Source organism: Mytilus californianus, unplaced genomic scaffold (genome assembly GCF_021869535.1).
Source record: "Mytilus californianus isolate M0D057914Y unplaced genomic scaffold, xbMytCali1.0.p SCAF_2, whole genome shotgun sequence".
Taxonomy (NCBI): Eukaryota; Metazoa; Mollusca; class Bivalvia; order Mytilida; family Mytilidae; genus Mytilus; species Mytilus californianus.
In genome coordinates, this window is record NW_026262668.1 from 46783844 (window position 1) to 46802780 (window position 18937).

At 32.7% G+C, this 18937-nt stretch overlaps 2 long non-coding RNA genes across 2 annotated transcripts in view; one reads left to right on the forward strand and one right to left on the reverse strand.

Annotated features, from left to right (window-relative positions):
• LOC127729892 (uncharacterized) overlaps positions 1-15465 on the reverse strand; it is a 73716-nt gene extending 58251 nt beyond the window's left edge. Inside the window, exon 1 of the long non-coding RNA XR_007994883.1 lies at positions 15383-15465. This is a non-coding gene — a long non-coding RNA (uncharacterized LOC127729892). The remainder of the gene's footprint in view (positions 1-15382) is intronic.
• LOC127729891 (uncharacterized) lies at positions 7449-10867 on the forward strand. The gene is made up of 3 exons (XR_007994881.1): positions 7449-7551; positions 8683-8789; positions 10756-10867. It is a non-coding gene; the product is annotated as an uncharacterized LOC127729891 (long non-coding RNA).
• Positions 15466-18937: the final 3472 nt, after the last annotated feature.

Here is an 18937-nt window from a genome sequence, read left to right on the forward strand (position 1 = left end):
CAGCTTCAAATAGAGACTAATGGCTGTTACAATCAATTATAAAATAAATGTCACTCATATTTTATGTCAAATCCTAAATTGGACACAAGTATATTTTCAATTAAAAACCAATTGTTTAAAGAACAATTGAAGGTTTTTTTTTTTCAACATTAGTTTTCTGAATAATTGATAAGATGCTACTTCTGGTTTACTCAAAGCTACTATTGGCGTCCAATCATAGGTTTCTTCATACTGATTAAAAATATATACGGTTTCTATAGACTTTTGCCTGAAATAAGGGAGATATTGTCAACTTTCGGTTTCGAAAATGTAACTTCCGGTCTCATTCGATAGCTTTATTCACACTAATTTCCAAAATATATAGTTTGTATATACTTGTGCATGTAATAAGGGAGATGATATGATACTTCCGGTCTATAAAATGTCACTTCTGGTCTCAAATGATAGGTTAATGTATGACCATTCAAAAAATATATGGTTTCTATATATTTTTACATAAAATAAGTGTAAAAATGACTACTTCCGGTTCACCCAAGGTCACTTCCGGTTGATATTTTTCAAGGTCATGTCACAACTTTTTCTAAAAGACCTTATTGCTTTAGCATGTACCAATCTGAAGTAATAATCAATTTACCTTAAAATTAAACATTTCAGGGGCAATAACTCCTATAAGATGTCACTGGATTGTTTCAGACCAAATGTATCATACGATGAGACATGTTTACGCCGGACAGACAACATTTGTATACCTTTGTATACCATAATACGTCCAGTGAAAATTTTGACGGGCGTATAAAAACCTAAATTTTTCCCAAATGAACACGTAAAATTCCCACCATTTAATCAAGTTGTAGCAGAAAGATAATTAATTGATAATTTTATCGTTTGTATGATTTGGTTCAAAATATAGGTTGTTGTACTGTTCCCGAAGAAAAATATGTCCATCCGTAGATAGAATATCATCATATATTTTGGGAACCAGTTTAAAGTTTTGCATGGTTCATCTGAAAACCGGAAAAACGTCAATAACCATGCATGATCTAAATTTTCAAAGGAAACAATTTTAATTCTATGAAAGTTTCCTACTACAGTCGATTATTTTTCTTCCAATAAAAGTATTGAAAGTATGATTACTATTAATTTGGATTAAGAAAACATTGAGCATTTATTCTAAATTTAGTTTTTGTCTCCATAAAATGCGCTTAACTGTCTTTGTTAATTTTTTGGTCTTTGGTTTATTTATAAATTTTGTAAACATGCCAAAGCTGGTCAATGCATTATTTTCTTCTGTTAGTTGTGATGATAATATTAATTAAACAGTCAATCAAGCCACGGAAGTGCACTAAATGGTATTAATTAAACTCATGTAGCATAAAAAATATGGCAGTCCATTTACACTCGGAATTCATGGGAATAGAAACGAATCTTTAATTATCTCTTTCTAATTTTGATGATTATTAAAAGTGGTTAAATCAGTTGTAATAATTTGAATGAATTTTTCTACTAGTCTGTAGTCACTGTATCCAGATTTGATTCTTCATTTTGTTGTCATCATGGAGAGTAATGGATAGTACTTTCCCGTTTTAGTATATACTTTTTACTTATCGATGCATATGTTCTCATGGCCTATTCATGTTCAAATTTGTCCATTCAAATTTATATGAGGGAGCCCTTGGCTCATAGAGACTAAATGTTTCCAGATCACTGCATACAGACTCTTAATGCAGATGATTAAAAATAAATTGTTTTGTCTCTACATTTTATTAGCAAACCAGTTAATTCATCATGAAAAACATCTGGAAATGTCCAAGGTCACATGATATAGCTTCAATTATTTTTAAATTTTCTGGTGGGGGGCATGCCATCAGACACCCGTAGCATATGAGTCGTGCCAAATGCAGAATTTGACGGGCTAGCAGAGTTGAGGGAGGACTTTAAAAAAAAATTAAATAGCCCTCTAGGCTAGTAAAGAAATTTAGCTAGTGTCAAAACCTGGATATATATATTAACATGCATCAAGAAAAGAATTTGATGTGTTCATAAAATTGGAAATTTAATAAATAACCTCATTAAGATATGATAAAAACGATGATTTATTTTTTTCCCCAATTAACATGTTATATACGACACATTTCTACCAATTGGCTAGGGCCCAGGCCTCATTTGAAAAAAGGTAGGAATATCACTTAAGGCTGATAAAACTTAATTGACCTTATGAACATGTTTACCCCATGTCAGATTTGCTCTAAATACTTTAATTTTTTTTAATTTTTGGCCCTGCCCCCTCAGTCAAGGTCTAATTTTTTTTAAATTTACTATAAAAGGCAATAACTCCTTAAGGGATCAATTGACAACTTTGGTAGTTATGTTTGATAGATATAAGAAGATGTGGTATGAGTGCCAATGAGACAACTCTCCATCCAAGTCAAAATGTATAAAAGTAAACCATTATAGGTCAAAGTACGGTCCTCAACACAAAGCCTTGGTCCACACCGAACAGCAAGCTATAAAGGGTCCTAAAAATTACCATTCAAACAGGAAAACCAACAGTCTAATCTATATAAACAAGTACAAGAGTGCACACGCTGAAATGTCTCACCTTCTTTACTAATCATTGATATTATGTTGATAGTCCTCAATATAAAGCTTTATTACAACTGTCACATAAACTTAACATTAACCAAGTAAACTAAACATTGACCAATGAACCATGAAAATGAGGTCAAGGTCAGATGAACCATGCTAGGCAGTCATGTACAGCTAACAATTCTTCCATACAACAAATATAGTTGAACTATTGCATATAGTATAAGAAAAACAGACCAAAACACAAAAACTTAACTATAACCACTGAACCATGAAAATGAGGTCAAGGTCAGATGACACCTGCCAGTTGGACATGTACACCTTACAGTCCTTCCATACACCGAATATACTAGACCTATTGCTTATAGTATCTGAGATATGGAATTGACCACCAAAACTTAGCCTTGTTCACTGATCCATGAAATGAGGTCGAGGTCAAGTGAAAACTGTCTGACGGGCACGAGGACCTTGCAAGGTACGCACATACCAAATATAGTTATCCTATTACTTATAATAAGAGAGAATTTAACATTACAAAAAATCTTAATTTTTTTATCAAGTAGTCACTGAACCATGAAAATGAGGTCAAGGACATTGGACATGTGACTGACGGAAACTTCGTAACATGAGGCATCCATATACAAAGAATGAAGCATCCAGATCTTCCACCTTCTAAAATATAAAGCTTTTAAGAATATAGCTAACGCCGCCGCCGGATCACTATCCCTATGTCGAGCTTTCTGCGACAAAAGTTGCAGGCTCGACAAAAACTGTGAGCTACTGCTCTCTGATGATACCAACGCCGAAATATTTCGGTAAACAGGAAGTTGTTGAGTGATGATACTGAAAACGCATCACACGGTATAGCTGACTTATATAAACCCTGAAACCAAATTTCAGAAATCCTTGTCAAGTAGTTCCTGAGAAAAATGTGACAAAAATTTTCAACTTGCATGGCTATCTGATGATGTGTAAAACAATACAAGTGTTCAGTAAACAGGAAGTTGTTGAGTGATTAATCTGAAAACGCATCACACGGTGTAACTAATTACTTATATATAAACCCTGAAACCAAATTTCAGAAATCCCTGTCAAGTAGTTCCTGAGAAAAATGTGACGAAAATTTTCAACTTGGCTATCATGTATAAAATAATACAAGTGTTCGGTAAACAGGAAGTTGTTGAGTGATGAATCTGAAAACGCATCATACGGTGTAACTTTTTTATATATACCCTGAAACCAAATTTCAGAAATCCTTGTCAAGTAGTTCCTGATAAAAATGCGACGAAAATATTCATGGGACGGATGGACTGACGAAGAACAGACAGAGGTAATACAGTTTATCCCCACTTTTTTAAAGCGGGGGTATAAAAACGAAAAACGAGAAACCACATCAACAAACTACAACTACTGAACATCAGATTCCTGATCGACTTAGGACAGGTGCAAACAATAGCAGCAGGTTTAAACGTTTTAATGGTACCAAACCTTCACCCTTATCTGAAACAATAGTGTAACATCACAACATAGAAAGACATATAAAATATCAATTGAAATGGCTTAACTCAATCAAGACATTAACACCAGAAGAACATACAGTGAACAAATAAATTTGACCATGGAAGTAAAATGAGAACGAATAACAACAATAAATTAGCATATATTAATGACCTGCAGAGCTCTGTACTAAAGTCATATGATTTTTTTCCAAATATTGTCTCAGCGACAAGACGCCTTTAGTTATTATCTGTGGTAACGCTGTTGTAAAATGGCATCTGGAATTTCTTATCAGTCACATGATTTTATCGAGGAAGGTAATTATAAAGCACCTGTGGGAAATCCCTAGTTTATCAATTACAAGGTGGCGCTGTATCATATAAAACTTCTACCTTCAGAAAGAAATCAAATAATGTAACAAACTTGAAAAACGGACAAGATTTGTTTAAACTACAACAGTTTAACATGGAAGATTGTATCGTCTCGTATTGTGTTTTCGACCGTCTTACGTTTTCGACCTAATCCTACTTTCACTTCCTGTATGCTGCGCGTGCTCGCGTGACGTCATAATCGGCTGCTATACTTAGTTACAATAACAAGTAATTCCACGTGTGGCGAAGTTGTTCCAAATAAAGTTATTACAAATAAGTATTTACGTTTTTCTATTTGATATCACATTTTTGTACCCTTTCACTAATACCTTTTCTACTCTCCAAAGGAATCTATTAAAAATAAACAAATATTCTATAGATATGCCTGAAGACTTTTTGCATGTGAAGTTCACATTCAGGTCAATAAGTCATGTGACTGTCATGTGGTTAGTCGTCATACTTAAAATTATTTTCAATCCGGAAATTTGCATGATCCTTACAGTTTTTTACTGAAAAATAAAATATTAATTAATTTTGAATTACAGAAACAACAACCTGTTAGGAAAGATTACAGACAATACTCCCCAACCTCACTTCACAATGCCTTGACTAAAGTCTTGGAACAAAAACATGACTGTTTGCAAGGCTTCCAAAGTATATGGAGTGCCAAAGTCAACCCTCCTTGATACAGTTTCTGGAAGGGTTGGTGTAGATGTAGTGAAGTCTGACCCTGCCCCAACATTGGATGTAGAGCAAGAAGCACGACTGGTTGATCACATAAAAATGATGGCAAATTTTGGTTACGGGTTAGTTTAAATTTTAAAGAGGGGAAATAAATGCAAATATTTCAGGAGTTTCAAATTATTAATTTTTTTTAAATGCTAACAGTTTCAATGTTTTTCATTGAAAAATATATTTTTGGTTTCAATTAATTTTAATATTTATTTAAATAATTCGTGTCAGATGCATGTGCATACTTTTTTCTTGTAATAATATATTTTATTATTATTATTATTATTATTATTGTAATAATATATATATTATTATTATTATTATTATTGTAATAATATATTTTATTATTATTATTATTATTATTATTATTACTATTATTATTATTGCAGATACACAGGGGTTAAAAAATCCACTAGCCCGACGCCCGGGACTAGACTTTTACACTTCGGGCAATTAAAACTTGTAACGGAATATGCCCGACGGACTAGTAACAAACAATTCTTGGCATTTCCAAAATTGTAAGTGGAAAATCCCCTCATCACTATTCTATCTTAGCCAATCAGATTCAATTACGTACGTCATCCGGGATTCCAAGAATTTGAACCGATTTTGTACATGTTTTAAAAATAGAAGAACTAACTCTGGGTGGACCAGTATCATGTTTTGATCGCAATTCACGTACTTTCAACTTTCAATATCAATTTCTCAGTACAGAGGGTATTGTACATTGCTTATGCCGAGATTTTCAATTAATGGTACTTGGGTGTATAATGTAATGATCGATATTGACCTTTCTTGTCGGACAGCTGTTAATTTGAGCTTGAAACCATGCACAAATTATTTCTAAACATTTTAGTACGGCCACCATAGGAACTTTGTCAGTTTCAAAACGAAAAACGGTAGATGAAGGGGGTAACGAGGCTGAAAATTTATCCCAAAAAATGCCAAATACAACCAGGAAAAGCGGAAAAAAACATTTATAGTGTCATGGACAGAAAGATTCCCCATGGGCAAGGTCGACTGTTACTGATTATATACAAGAGATGATGTTTTGTGAATATTGCCGTTATTTTCCTGATCACGCTGATAAAAAGTCTGCTTTGTATGTGGGAACAACAAATATACGAATTGAACCACTGGTTTCACATGACAAGATCAATGAACATGTTTTCTGTGCCCGGAAATATTTAACAACCCATAGTACAAGGGATATCCAAAAAGATGTCTAGAGATCCTTGTTATAATTAATAAAACAAAAATTTATTTGATTTATTTTATCAAATACCGTGTATAATGCCGCATTCAAAACAAGGGACACCCACTCTAAATTTGTAAGGTATACTCGGGCTAGCAGGTCAGTTTTGATGGGCTAGCAGCTCTTCCAACAGGGCTAGTAAAATCCTGCTACCAATAAGTCCTGGGCTAGTGAGCTGTAACAAATTTTTTTAACCCCTGATACACATGATCTGAAGTTGTTGACTTGGCCACAGATTATGCCGTGTACATGGAGCTGAGAGAGAAAACCAAACCATTTACCCTGAATTGGTTCTATTCATTCATGTCTAGATGGCCAGAGCTTAAAACCATCAAAGCCAGGGGTTTAGCCATATCAAGGGCAAAATCTGCATCACAAGAAAATATTACCCAGCAAACACACGACGTACTCCCAACGTCAGTTAATGGTCGTCTGAACATCATGTCTTGAGTTTACGTCGTACCTACGTTGTGGGAACGTAAAAACCCAACGTTGGATGCAGACGTACAGACGACGTCATAAAATTACGTTTAATTTACGTAAATTTAGTACCCTGTCAGGACGTAACATTTTATTACGTTGTGACAACGTGCTTATAACTGTCATAATCCGACTTAACATTTTGTTACGTCGTATCAACATTATAATAACGTAGTGAACAAACCCTGTGAATACCAGTGACACATTTAAATCTGGTTTTATGGGACGAATTTTGTAGGTATGAGTCTTCCTGGATATAACATTCACCTTCACCAGAATATATTCACGATTTTTTCGATTTTCAAAATATCCCCCTTTTTTCCCGCACAGACATAATTTGCACCAAAATGTCCAAGAAAATATTACAAATCCAATTTTAGTGTTCTAATATATATATTTTGTATGAATATTTATTGTTTAATATATCATTAAAGTTTTGTCATCATTTATTGTTTTTTTACGATTGGTTATAAATAGTGGAACGTTCAGCAGTACTCGGGTTTTACCGCTGTATACTATGAAAAGTCTGAGCATGCGCACTTTCACCGCTTGATTTTTAAAAACAGTGTCAGTGATAACCAAACTTGCAGTGAAATTTAGCTCGATCCAGATTCCAGAACAAAGAAAAAGGTAATATAATAATTGCACATTACGCCAAAAAGGTTCTCCATGATAAAAACAAGTATGATTGAAGAAAATAAAACATCTGTTGACGTGTTGGGCGCCTCTTTCAAGTCTGTTGTCCGCGACCGGGTTGAAATATGATACTTCTTATTTTACTGTCAATACATTGCACTGATACAAGATATTTTAGCAAAAATTTGTGTTATTTGAATCCATTTTTCAAATTGCTCGATTAACTTGTGTTGTTTTTTAAGATATATGAAATTAACTGTAGAAAGTAAAAAAAAGGGGGGTGCACAGCACAGTCACAGGCACTTGTTTTCTATCCATGCCAAGAGCTACTATCCCTATATATTAAGGCTGCACGTCTCTTTTGCACCGTTATTTTTTGATAATGTTGGAAGCATAAAAGTCTTATCAATATCACAAATGCGAAGCTAGACATCTCGGCACATTAGTCATTACAAACTCGGCCCATTACAAACTCGGCACATTACAAACTTGGCATGTTACAAACTCGGCCTATTAATGATAATACTACATGTATCACTGGTGGTCGTCCTGAACATGCATGAAATATTTGCCACTGGACGTTAAGCAACCAACAATCAATCAATGTATCACTGGGTCTGACATGCATGGGAATAAACAATTGTGCCAATAACGACTGTCGTAGATAGGTGTCACAGAAAAATCAAAATACCCTTCCAAGATGTCATAATTATTTGGGACTAGATCGTCGTAGATAGGCGTCACAGAAAAAAATTAAAATAGCCTTCCAAGACGTCATAATTATTTAGACTAGGATCCAATCGGGAAAAGTTGGGTAAAATTTTCCTGTTTTGAGGGTAAAACCAAGTTTACTGGTGTTAGAAAAACTAGTATATAGGGACGTCTTTTTTGCTGTTCAATTTATGGTATGAAATCTAAACGTTTATCAATGACGAGCTGTATTCAACTCTCACTAAATATGTGATCAGAAACAATGTTGTAATCAATCATAAAACTTATGAATTTTGGAATGCATGTAAATTTGTCACTTACCTAGTTCTCCCAACGATTTGTTGGACTGACACTCATGTAAACAGACGGAGGAATATAGAAGATAATTGAATGTATTTATAATTTTTTTTCCAGAGTCTTGTATAAAAATCCACAGATCCAATGTGTCTGAGGTTGAAGAATGCATTGCAGTAACACTTAAGCATGCACCAGCTCAAAAAGATGGACCAAGTTATAAAAAGGTAAACATCAGTTGATCAGCTCTTTTTATGCCCTCCTTCACTGAGTGATATAGTTTTACTCTTGTTCTGTACGTACATACATTGAACTCAAAATTGGATTCTGTTCTCTAACTTTAGTTTGCCTGAACGACATGTTATGAAATTTATACACAATGCTTATTATCATAAAACGCAGAGTTTGAATTTGAAGAGCATCTGTTTTACTGTTCTTTAGTTATCTCCTTTAATAACATCATTTGTGGCTCATAGACACATTCTTCTTTTATTAATTTTATTTATCAAATTATAATTTGTTGATTTTATAGATTGCGTTCATTGGCATATGATATAAGGTCTTGCTGTAAATTCTAAATGTATTAAGATAAAATCCCATGAATATCTAAAATTAATTGATAAATAACAATTTTGAGAAACCAAACTTCCTTTTTTAATTTGGATTCATCATTATTTGTAGAATAACTACTGGTTGTTCCAGAAAATACTATGTCCCCCCAGGGAAGGCTCTTTTTTTTTAAATTTTATGTGGGGGTGGTTGTATTTGAAATACCAAAATGCAAAGGGAGTGTTGTTCTTATTTATTTTTATACGCCCGTTTACGGGACGTATTATGGTATACCGTTGTCCGTCTGTCCGTCCGTCATCAACATGTTGGACATTAACTCAAAACCGCTTTAACCAATTTGCATAAAACTTTGGTGCCTTGTTTAATTCTATTGACAAAAGCTCCCTTTCGTTTTTCTGTAAATTTTAGATTTTACGTTTCCGAGTTATCAGGTTTTATTCATTAAAAAAAGGGGGATTTTCCAGTTTTCGGAAAATAACTCAAGAATGCTTTCACCAACTTGCAAGAAATTGTAATGAATTGTTATATCTATTGACATGAGCTCCCTTTTGATTTTTATAAATTTTAGATTTTACGTTTCTGAGTTACAGGGTTTTATTCATAAAAAAGGGGGATTTTCCAGTTTTCGGACAAAACTCAAAAATGCTTTCAGCAGCTCTTATGAAACTTTGGTGAATTGTTTATATCTATTGATGTAAGCTCCCTTTAGAATTTTATAAATTTTAAATTTTACATTTCTGAGTTATGGGGTTTTATTCATTAAAAAAGGGGGGATTTTCCAGTTTCAGACAATAACTCAAAAATGCTGTCAGCAATTCTCATGAAACTTTGGTGAATTGTTTATATCTATTGATGTAAGCTCCCTTTTGATTTTCATAATTTCTAATATGACATTGAGAATTAATTGAACTTTATTTGTTTATAGTCTGACAACAGATTTACTAAGTATTGCGCAACAGCACAGTGTATTGCACAACAGCACAGTGTATTGCACAACAGCGAGAAATCTTTATATTAATTGAATATGAATTCAATTCATATAACCAATTTCAAGTTCTTTGACTACATTTATTCAGAAACCTATAATATGTCAAATATTTAATTTCAATCCAAATTCAGACCTGTATCAAGCTTGAATATTGTGTCCATTTTTGCCCCAACTGTTCAGGGTTGGACCTCTGCGGGCATATCCAGATGCGCACAGCACAGTAGTTTATTAATTCTGTCGGTGCTGGGGGTTAAAAAATGGCCGTCCTTGGGGGGCGGACATAGTATTTTCTGGAACAGCCATAAATTCATTAACACATGTTCAATTTAACAACAAATTTATTTTTTAAATAAGAAAAAGGTTAACCAAAAGTTATAAATTATTATATACTGTTGAAATTATGTTAAAATTTCTAACATACAATATCAAAATGTGTATAATTGGCAAAGATACAAACATCTCTGACTCAGTAACAGCACAACATAATTATGAATCTGCAAGATTTATTATACGACCAGCAATAGAAAAAATATAAATTATGTTTACACAGGATATTTTTTAAGAACTGCTGTAATTCATAAGTTGGGATCAGTTTTTTTTTTGTATTTTATAATTTATGGTTATTTATTTTTCAGAGACCTGAAACCAACACAAGACCAGCTGATCAGAGGGCAGAAAACCAAAATTTGGAATGACATGTATACAACCAACACAAGACTAAAATTTGGAATAAAAATTAAAAAAATTCAGAAATATATTATTATATTTTTATTGGTTCATGAAGCCAAGAAAAAAGAAGTCTTAACTTTTGGATAGGTCTATCTCTACATTTTGTAGTTGGTCAATGGAAAAAAGCAATAGTTAGTTTTGATTGTATTTCAGGTATTTTCTTCATTTGGGATATTTTTAGAAGTGTATAAGTTGTGTAATAAATTACGTCACAAATTACGTTGTGCCAACGTTGTGTGGATGGTTGTCAGCACGTGCCTTGGAGTCCACAAAATTACGTTGTACCAACATAATTTTACTACGTTGTCACAACGTAATGTCAACGTTGGATTGTTTACTGGGTAATAGCTATTTTCAGGAACTAGAAACAATTCTTGTAAAATATAACCTTATTGATAAACCTCATTGCATATACAATATTGATGAGAAGGGGTAAATTTTCAGCATAAGCCACCAAATGTTGTTGGTGCAAAAGATTCTAAACCTCCTGGTATTACTTCAGAGAGATCCCCAACGGTTACTATAATAGGGGCACATATTTATATTTATATATATGTGTACAGGTCCAAGAACAGCATCTAAGGAAAAATGAAATAATTTTGATGTTCATAGTACGAAGAAGTGAAAATTTGTAGTAATACCAAATAATCAAAGCTGGTATATAGACAAGATCCATGTTAACATTAAATAACAAAAAAGCATTACAAATAGTATCAATAGGTCAAATTAAAAAGAAAGTACGACTTGAGAGTACCGTTAAAAGGCTTGTATAGTCTGCGGTTTTATTCTCCAAAATTGACCCTGACAGCAGGGGTGCAGACTATAGAGTACAATAAGCAAGAAATAAGAGAAAATTTCAATTTCGCAATGTGATTTGTTTACGTTCCACCATGTTTGTTATTGACATTGTAGAGGGCGCTCTTACCATTTTCCAAACCAATAATTTACCCAATCCATATGAATAAGTTATTTTTATTCAATATCAAATTAATACTGATAAATTTAAAAATTAAATGATTCATTACAAAATTCTCGTTTCTTTTCAATGCATAAACTGGTATCTGCTTGCATGAAATCGTACAAAAAAAGTAAAAAAAGACAACCGTAAACCAGCTTACGATGTGTAAACTACAAAATGTAATTGGTTATTATTCGTTCCGTTTTGGTGTTTCCTATCGACAAATATGTTTTGTATTAGCTTAAGACCCTTCAAACATTAATGTGATAGATATATTTAACGCTGTTTTACATAAGGAGGGAACTGTTTTCTTTCAAAGTTGTATTATAGTGGTATCTATTATGTACGGATTTCGACTCTCACTGGATTTTTTCATCTTTTACAGGTGCTTTTCAAACTTCCGGTTTAAACATACACAAGTTTCTAAATTGTTTTTTGTGTGATTTAGACTTATTTTAACCAGCGTGAAGTGTTTTAGAACCATTTACAAGCAGTTTCAGCTTCTGTTTGGTGATGGAAAATAGGTTTTTCCAAGAAAATACCGCAAACGACCACACACGATTTAAAATTACCGGAGTTTCATTAGACCTTTTCTAACAGTTACAAAAAGTTTTTTTACCTGAAATTTCGTGGGGAGAAGGGGGTGCGGACTATATACCAGTGCGAACTAAACAAACCTTTTAACGGTCCAGCAGTTACTGACAGCTAGTTAAAAGCCAAAACAATTAATAATAAAAAATCATGCATCAGAGACTAAAGAATTTAGTAAAAGTTTTAAGTAATTTATGGTAATGAAATCCCTGACTTAATAATTTACCAGTGATGCATTGATTACCTTCGTTAAAATCTATGACATCACTACACACACGGGCATGAACTGTTAGAGAACAGTTGATACCTACTACAACATTCAACCCCCAGGGGAGGTCACTTCCTATAATTGGGTGTAACACAGTGATGTACACACCATATATGGGTCATAATTTTGCTAGATTTTATTTAAAAATGATCCTCCTTTTCATCACACACTATATTCATGATATTAAAATGCATTTACGTTTGATAACTGTATATTGATTTGGGGTATATATATGATCTTCATATCATATATAAATATGCTATTCGGAATCTTAAATTATCAATGGTCAATATTATATTCATAATTAAATTAAACCAATTCATTTGAAAGTTCACCTTTCAAATAAGTTCCCAAAATGAAATCCTGGACATTTGTCTCCCAATTTGTATATAAGTATTGGTCATTCTTTCTTAAATATTTATATTAGGCCAAAAAAATATATATGTGTCTGTTTAAGGTTGCATACTTTAAAAAAATAGGGTAGGTAGGTCGGTATTTTCATTTTATTTTATTTTTTCATTTTATTTTTTGTGACAAGATTTTGAGTCATGCTGTTTTGTCTTGTCGTGGTCCGAGTTGATCATGGGCAGAATTTACCCGTATTTTTAATGATTGGATTATTTCCCTTGGTAATTGATTGGAAAAAATGGAGACAACAGCTGTCATATTCACGATTGTGAACATTGGGATGCATCAAACATTTGATTTATATTATTTGCAACACTAACTTTGCTTTTGACACGAGTTCAGTTTATTTTTCACTTTACGAAGGTCGGCGCTCAAAAGTAGGGTCGACCCGGTTGGGTAACCGGAAACAGACATATTTTTTTTTTTGGCTTTACTATAGGAACTGAATTTCAGTGAATATCTATACTATTAAATGAGAAGACCTCATTTTGTGTGTCGCTTCTCTTCCTTCCCCAATAAATTAATCATCATGCCTCTGTGTCCTATAGGTACATAGTCGCATTTGTCATCCATTCTTATGATTACTCAGTTTGGGTTATTTTGGGAGAAAAACGAAGAAAAAGGCGTCCGGATATTGTTTCCGTCATCAGACCGACTTTTAAGTCATACCCAAGACTTCTGATTTTCAACTTTAAAAGAGGGGGTAAAGGGTTATTTTCGTGCAACATGTTTTGCCACTTTTTATTTCACGTGCAGCCATGAAAAAGGTTAGTTATTCACCGTGTTCTTGAAATCGATAAAAAGATGAACGTGCAAGAAATTTTTAATTGTTCTCTAATCATGAAATGGCAATTTTATTTCGCGTTCTTCCATGCAGATACAACCCCCCTATACTCCCCTCTTTAAACATAATTTTCATAATTACTCTGGGACGGAACAATTATTTTCGCGTTATTCTGCATGTATACTATGATTATAATCCTATAATATATAGAAACTCTCTATATAATATAGCAGTGATCGCCGTGGAGAAGAAACTGACTTGAATTGATAGTTAATAGCAAATACACTTTATATATATTATATGTATGTTCATAGTATACAGAAACGCGAAAATCATGGAATTTAACAGAGAAAAAAAATAACGGACTTTGGAAAAAAGGAAGAGGGCTTAAAATAATTGTCCGGTCTCCAAGTGCCTATGACTCAGTTTGATACCTTTTCTGAAATTCTCCAGACATAAAATCTTTTACAAAAATTCATCCTACAACAGTTTACATACTTTCAACCAAGCTCTAAATACCCGCGATTTCGCGGGTGTGTTCTAGTATTATATTAAAATGGGTACGTTTTTTGAGGCAAAAATGGCACACCCCTATACCAAAAAACTATCGAAGTAAACCCTCAGAGTAACCTTAGGAGTTATGTAAAGTATCTATTTTTGGCACTATTCTTTTGTTAATATTTATGTACAATTATACTACGCATGCACAGCAGTTAGTAATCATCAAAAGTCTGATGGATAACTGGAAATCATAAGAAGTAAGAAGGGTTCATAATGTGCAGAGAGCATTGGCACTCTCTCTACATGAGGCATCAAATCATTGAAATGTAATGTCCATATTCTGACTGAATGACTAGGTACTTGCACATTTTGCATAGCCAAACAGATGCCCCACAGTGGCGGATCCAGAAATTTTCATAAGTGTGGGCCCACTGACTGGCAAAGAGGGCCCTGCTCCGGTCATGCTTTAGTGATTCTCTATATAATCAACCGATTTTTCCCAGAAAAGGGTGGCCCAAACCCCCTGTGCCCCCTCTAAATCCGCCTCTGCCCCACTTTTGGCAAGTGTTTAACTGCCGGGTGGAAAAGCGCGAGAAGCTCTATTGTGATAGTCGAGTCCTGTGAATACACTGACACTTACTACAACAAAAAATCCTGTTCAGGATAAAACTCAAATTAACCGTATTAGATAAAACAATTTTCTTTTCTATGGCATGTCATTTCAAATCGTTTTACACAATCATACCGGTCTACTCGAATCGAGGATCCGCCGAGTTCAGTCAATTCTTTGGTCAAACCAGAGACTTAATATGATAGTTATAGATGCATGTTGAATGATGAAATATTCACTTCTTATCTTTATTCACAAATGTATATATTTTTTTTTATAAAGTGATTACAAGTTTTCAATAGTCACCAAACTAAACTTGACATTCCGATACTGTGCAACATTTAAAACTTGATATTTATACTGCGTAACATAACTAGACCATATGTTATTTATAAAGAATGAATAAAACCTACCTTATAGATGAAATTTTCAAAATAAATGTTATATGTGTGAACAGCCGTTCAGTGTAATGTGTTAGCTAGAACATCAAAATGGCTTCACCCCCAACAGTTAGAACAATAGAAAATCCCGCCAATAGTAGCCACTGAAAAACAGAATGCACGTGGTGCAATGAACCATGAAGGAAGGGGGTTTACCTTAATTTAATTAATTTATTTAATTGGCAAATAAAATAAAAAATAGAGAAAAATTGGCAAACATCAGAAAGAATAGAGAATAATGGAGTGCTAAAATATAAACTAAATAATTGGAAAAATTGGGAAAATTTAAGAATTGGATAAAAATATACTGATTACAGATAAAAGCAAAGTCCAGAATACAGTAATCAATTAATTATAGTTTTAAAGATAAAAAAATAATGAGCGAATGATTAAAAAAAATGAGCGAAGAATACAGAATGAAGGACCCGGTTTATTCAGTGGCGGATCAGGCAAAAACACGAGATTGCTATTTAAGAAGTGCTTCGAAATATCATAAATTTACACCAGTTTTTGTATACTAGAAAAGACCGAGTTTTTTTTTCTTTCATTACCATTATTTCTTAGATTTCGGTTGATTTTATTTGGGCTTCTGTCGGAGTTACCGAGTTAATTGTGACCGTAAATTATAAAGAATCGAATGAAGCATGTATTCAGTTGCTCCGTCCTGGGAATACTTCAGATAATCTATTATGAGCCAAGTGCAACTTCTGATAAAAAAAATAGTTGAATTTTAGGCAAGGAGAAAGAATATATTTTGTCCGCAGCAACACCAAAAATATCACCAGAAAGAAGTTTCATAAAGATAAAACAGTTATAGCGTTTGTTGAACTTTTATATTTCATCACAGGGTTGTCACTAAAGAAACAAATACTTAGTGTTCAAGTGTAAGAGATAAATTAGGGCGGAACTTGAAATAATACCATTATAAAATGTCCATGCATGGTTAAGAATTTACTAGTATATTTAGTCGCGAGTCCGATGTCAGTAATTTATGTCCCCAGACAAATTTTCGTAAGAATTCATGTTCAGGTCATCAATATTTCAAGGTAAAAACGTCCATGTCCTTTATTTTACTCAGAAAATGTGAAATTAAAGAATTTTTACATGTTAACAATGGAGTTTTTAATTCTTATGTTTTTATGTTTTGTAACAGTTGTGCATTAATCTTTTAATCAGTCAGGATTCGACTTCGTCAAAAATATCTCCCAATTACGACAGTCAATTTGTACAATCGTAAACATGGCAGCCATTATACGGATGACGCGCTGCCAATTTAGCTCTAGAAAACCGACACATTTATCCACATAGCCCCATAACGACCCTTACATGCAAGTTGTATTTTAAAAGACATGTGTATATCTATTAGCTATTGAGCACCATTTAATGTACTTCTGCATTTAGTCAACTTGAAAATTAATGTCTAATCGGTTGTCAGGTGTAATTTTCGAAAGTTCGAAAGCATTTTAAAAAATTCTAACTAAATATTTCGTGGAAGGGCAGACTAAAATTTTTCAAAGGTTGAAGACTTAATTATAACCCTAAATAACTAACACATAAAATAAAGTTTTTTTGAAGTCATGCATTTCAAAGATCAACTTGAAAAGTCTGTCGTCAAGCATTTTAGTTGAAATTTGTTATTCGAACACACCTACTCTGTTTTTATGACTCAACGAAAAGGTATTTCACTTGACCCACATATTTCATTTTTAGTACTGTGATTTTTTTAATAATATTAAATCAACCTGTAGCCTAAAATATAAAACTAATAGAATATGATGCGAGACCATGTATCAAATATATTTGCTTTATAAGTTTTCAAGACAGAATGGTAAACTCAAACACGCCTGAACAAAGAAAGGTGCAATCTCTCTTTTATGAAATTTTTGCTCCTTTTTATGATTTTTTTCAAAAAAAAAAAAACTGTCGCCGGGGCAGAGATGCAAAAAAATTGTGTTCTAAAAATAAGTAGTTTTTGGGATATATATTGTTTTTTAATTTGAATAAGCAATCCGGTCAGTGTGATTAGCCAAAATGTTGAGAAAATTGGTGAAGTGTACAAAGAAGTGATTTTATCAAAAATATGTACATCCCATGTCATTTTTTTCTTTCCAAATTCTTAGATATGTATTTTTCAATCATTCATTACAAAGAAGTTGATATAATATGCTTTTTGTTAAAAAAAAAAATAATCTTAAATTTTAAAAATTTACAGCATGGTCAATTTGACACGAAAAAGCAACAAAATTTTATAAACTTTCTTATATTAACACGATCAATAATTCGTTTTTTAAAGCTAGGTTATTCAGATTGGTCCACTTCAAAGAATGAACAAAAGTTTAATTTAATAACTTTGATTTTTTTCATGATAATAGCCCAAAGATGGGTAAAAATTGATGACAAATGGCGAAATCATAAAAATGGGGTATTTCAAATGGCCGAAGCAAAATAAGAAGTGCACCACAGTATTAATATTAATATGATCTATTCCTTCATCAATTACTTTTTTACAGTAACATATATAAAAAAAAATCAGGTAAAGAAAAAAGTTTAATTCTAGAAATGTTTGGCTCCTCAGAGGTGTCCATCCTTATTACTTTAAAAAGATCAATTTATTCTCTTTCTGTGGATTTTTTTCGGCGGAATTTCTGCTTATGCACAATCTTTTGTTTTATGAAAATGTGTTTATGATTTAAAAGTTTACAAATATCTCGAAGCTCCAAACTATAATTGAAGTAAAAACACATCTATAAGATGCATAAAATTCAGGTCCTTTAATTTTATAGGAAATTTGCAATGAAAGAAATAATTCAATTTTTAATTGTTATATGTTTTAAAATTGTTTAACAGACAATAATATTTCACTATATATGAAAAAAAAATATGGGTGTTCGTTTTTTTTTATATAATTAAACGGACTTGTTTTCATAGGAAAATGGATATCACAGATTGTTATGATGTACATAATTACAATTGTTCCTTTCTTAATTTTAATATTGATTAATTTAAAGAATGTCTTAAAAATAAAATTTAACAGGGACTTTTTCATTGAAAAAAAAATGAGAATACGGATATATAAAAATGTTCATAGGAAAATAAGTGCCAGACACATTTTACTAGAAATGGGCTTAATTGGGGAACCAAAACGCTCTAAAATGCTATTTAAGGTATATTGATTTTTTTAGCACAGGATAATGTATAGTTTTGACATGAAATGACTGGCACTTTATTTGAACGTAAGATAAAGTAACCATTAATGCTAGAAAATTGCAGAATTTAACATAGAAAGTAATGGGGCTATGAAATAGGGGTTTTATACCATAGTAGTCCCGTGTTATCTGGTTATATTGAAATAAATATAGACGTTACTAGATAAGTGTATTTTACATTAAAAAAAAAGATCAGTTGTATTAAATTTAGTCTTTAAACTGAGTTATTTGAGAATTGATATTTATAATATATCACTGCGTTCGAGTCTCCGGCTACAAAATGCATGCCCTCTAATAGTGTTTGCACCAGAATCAAGCGCGG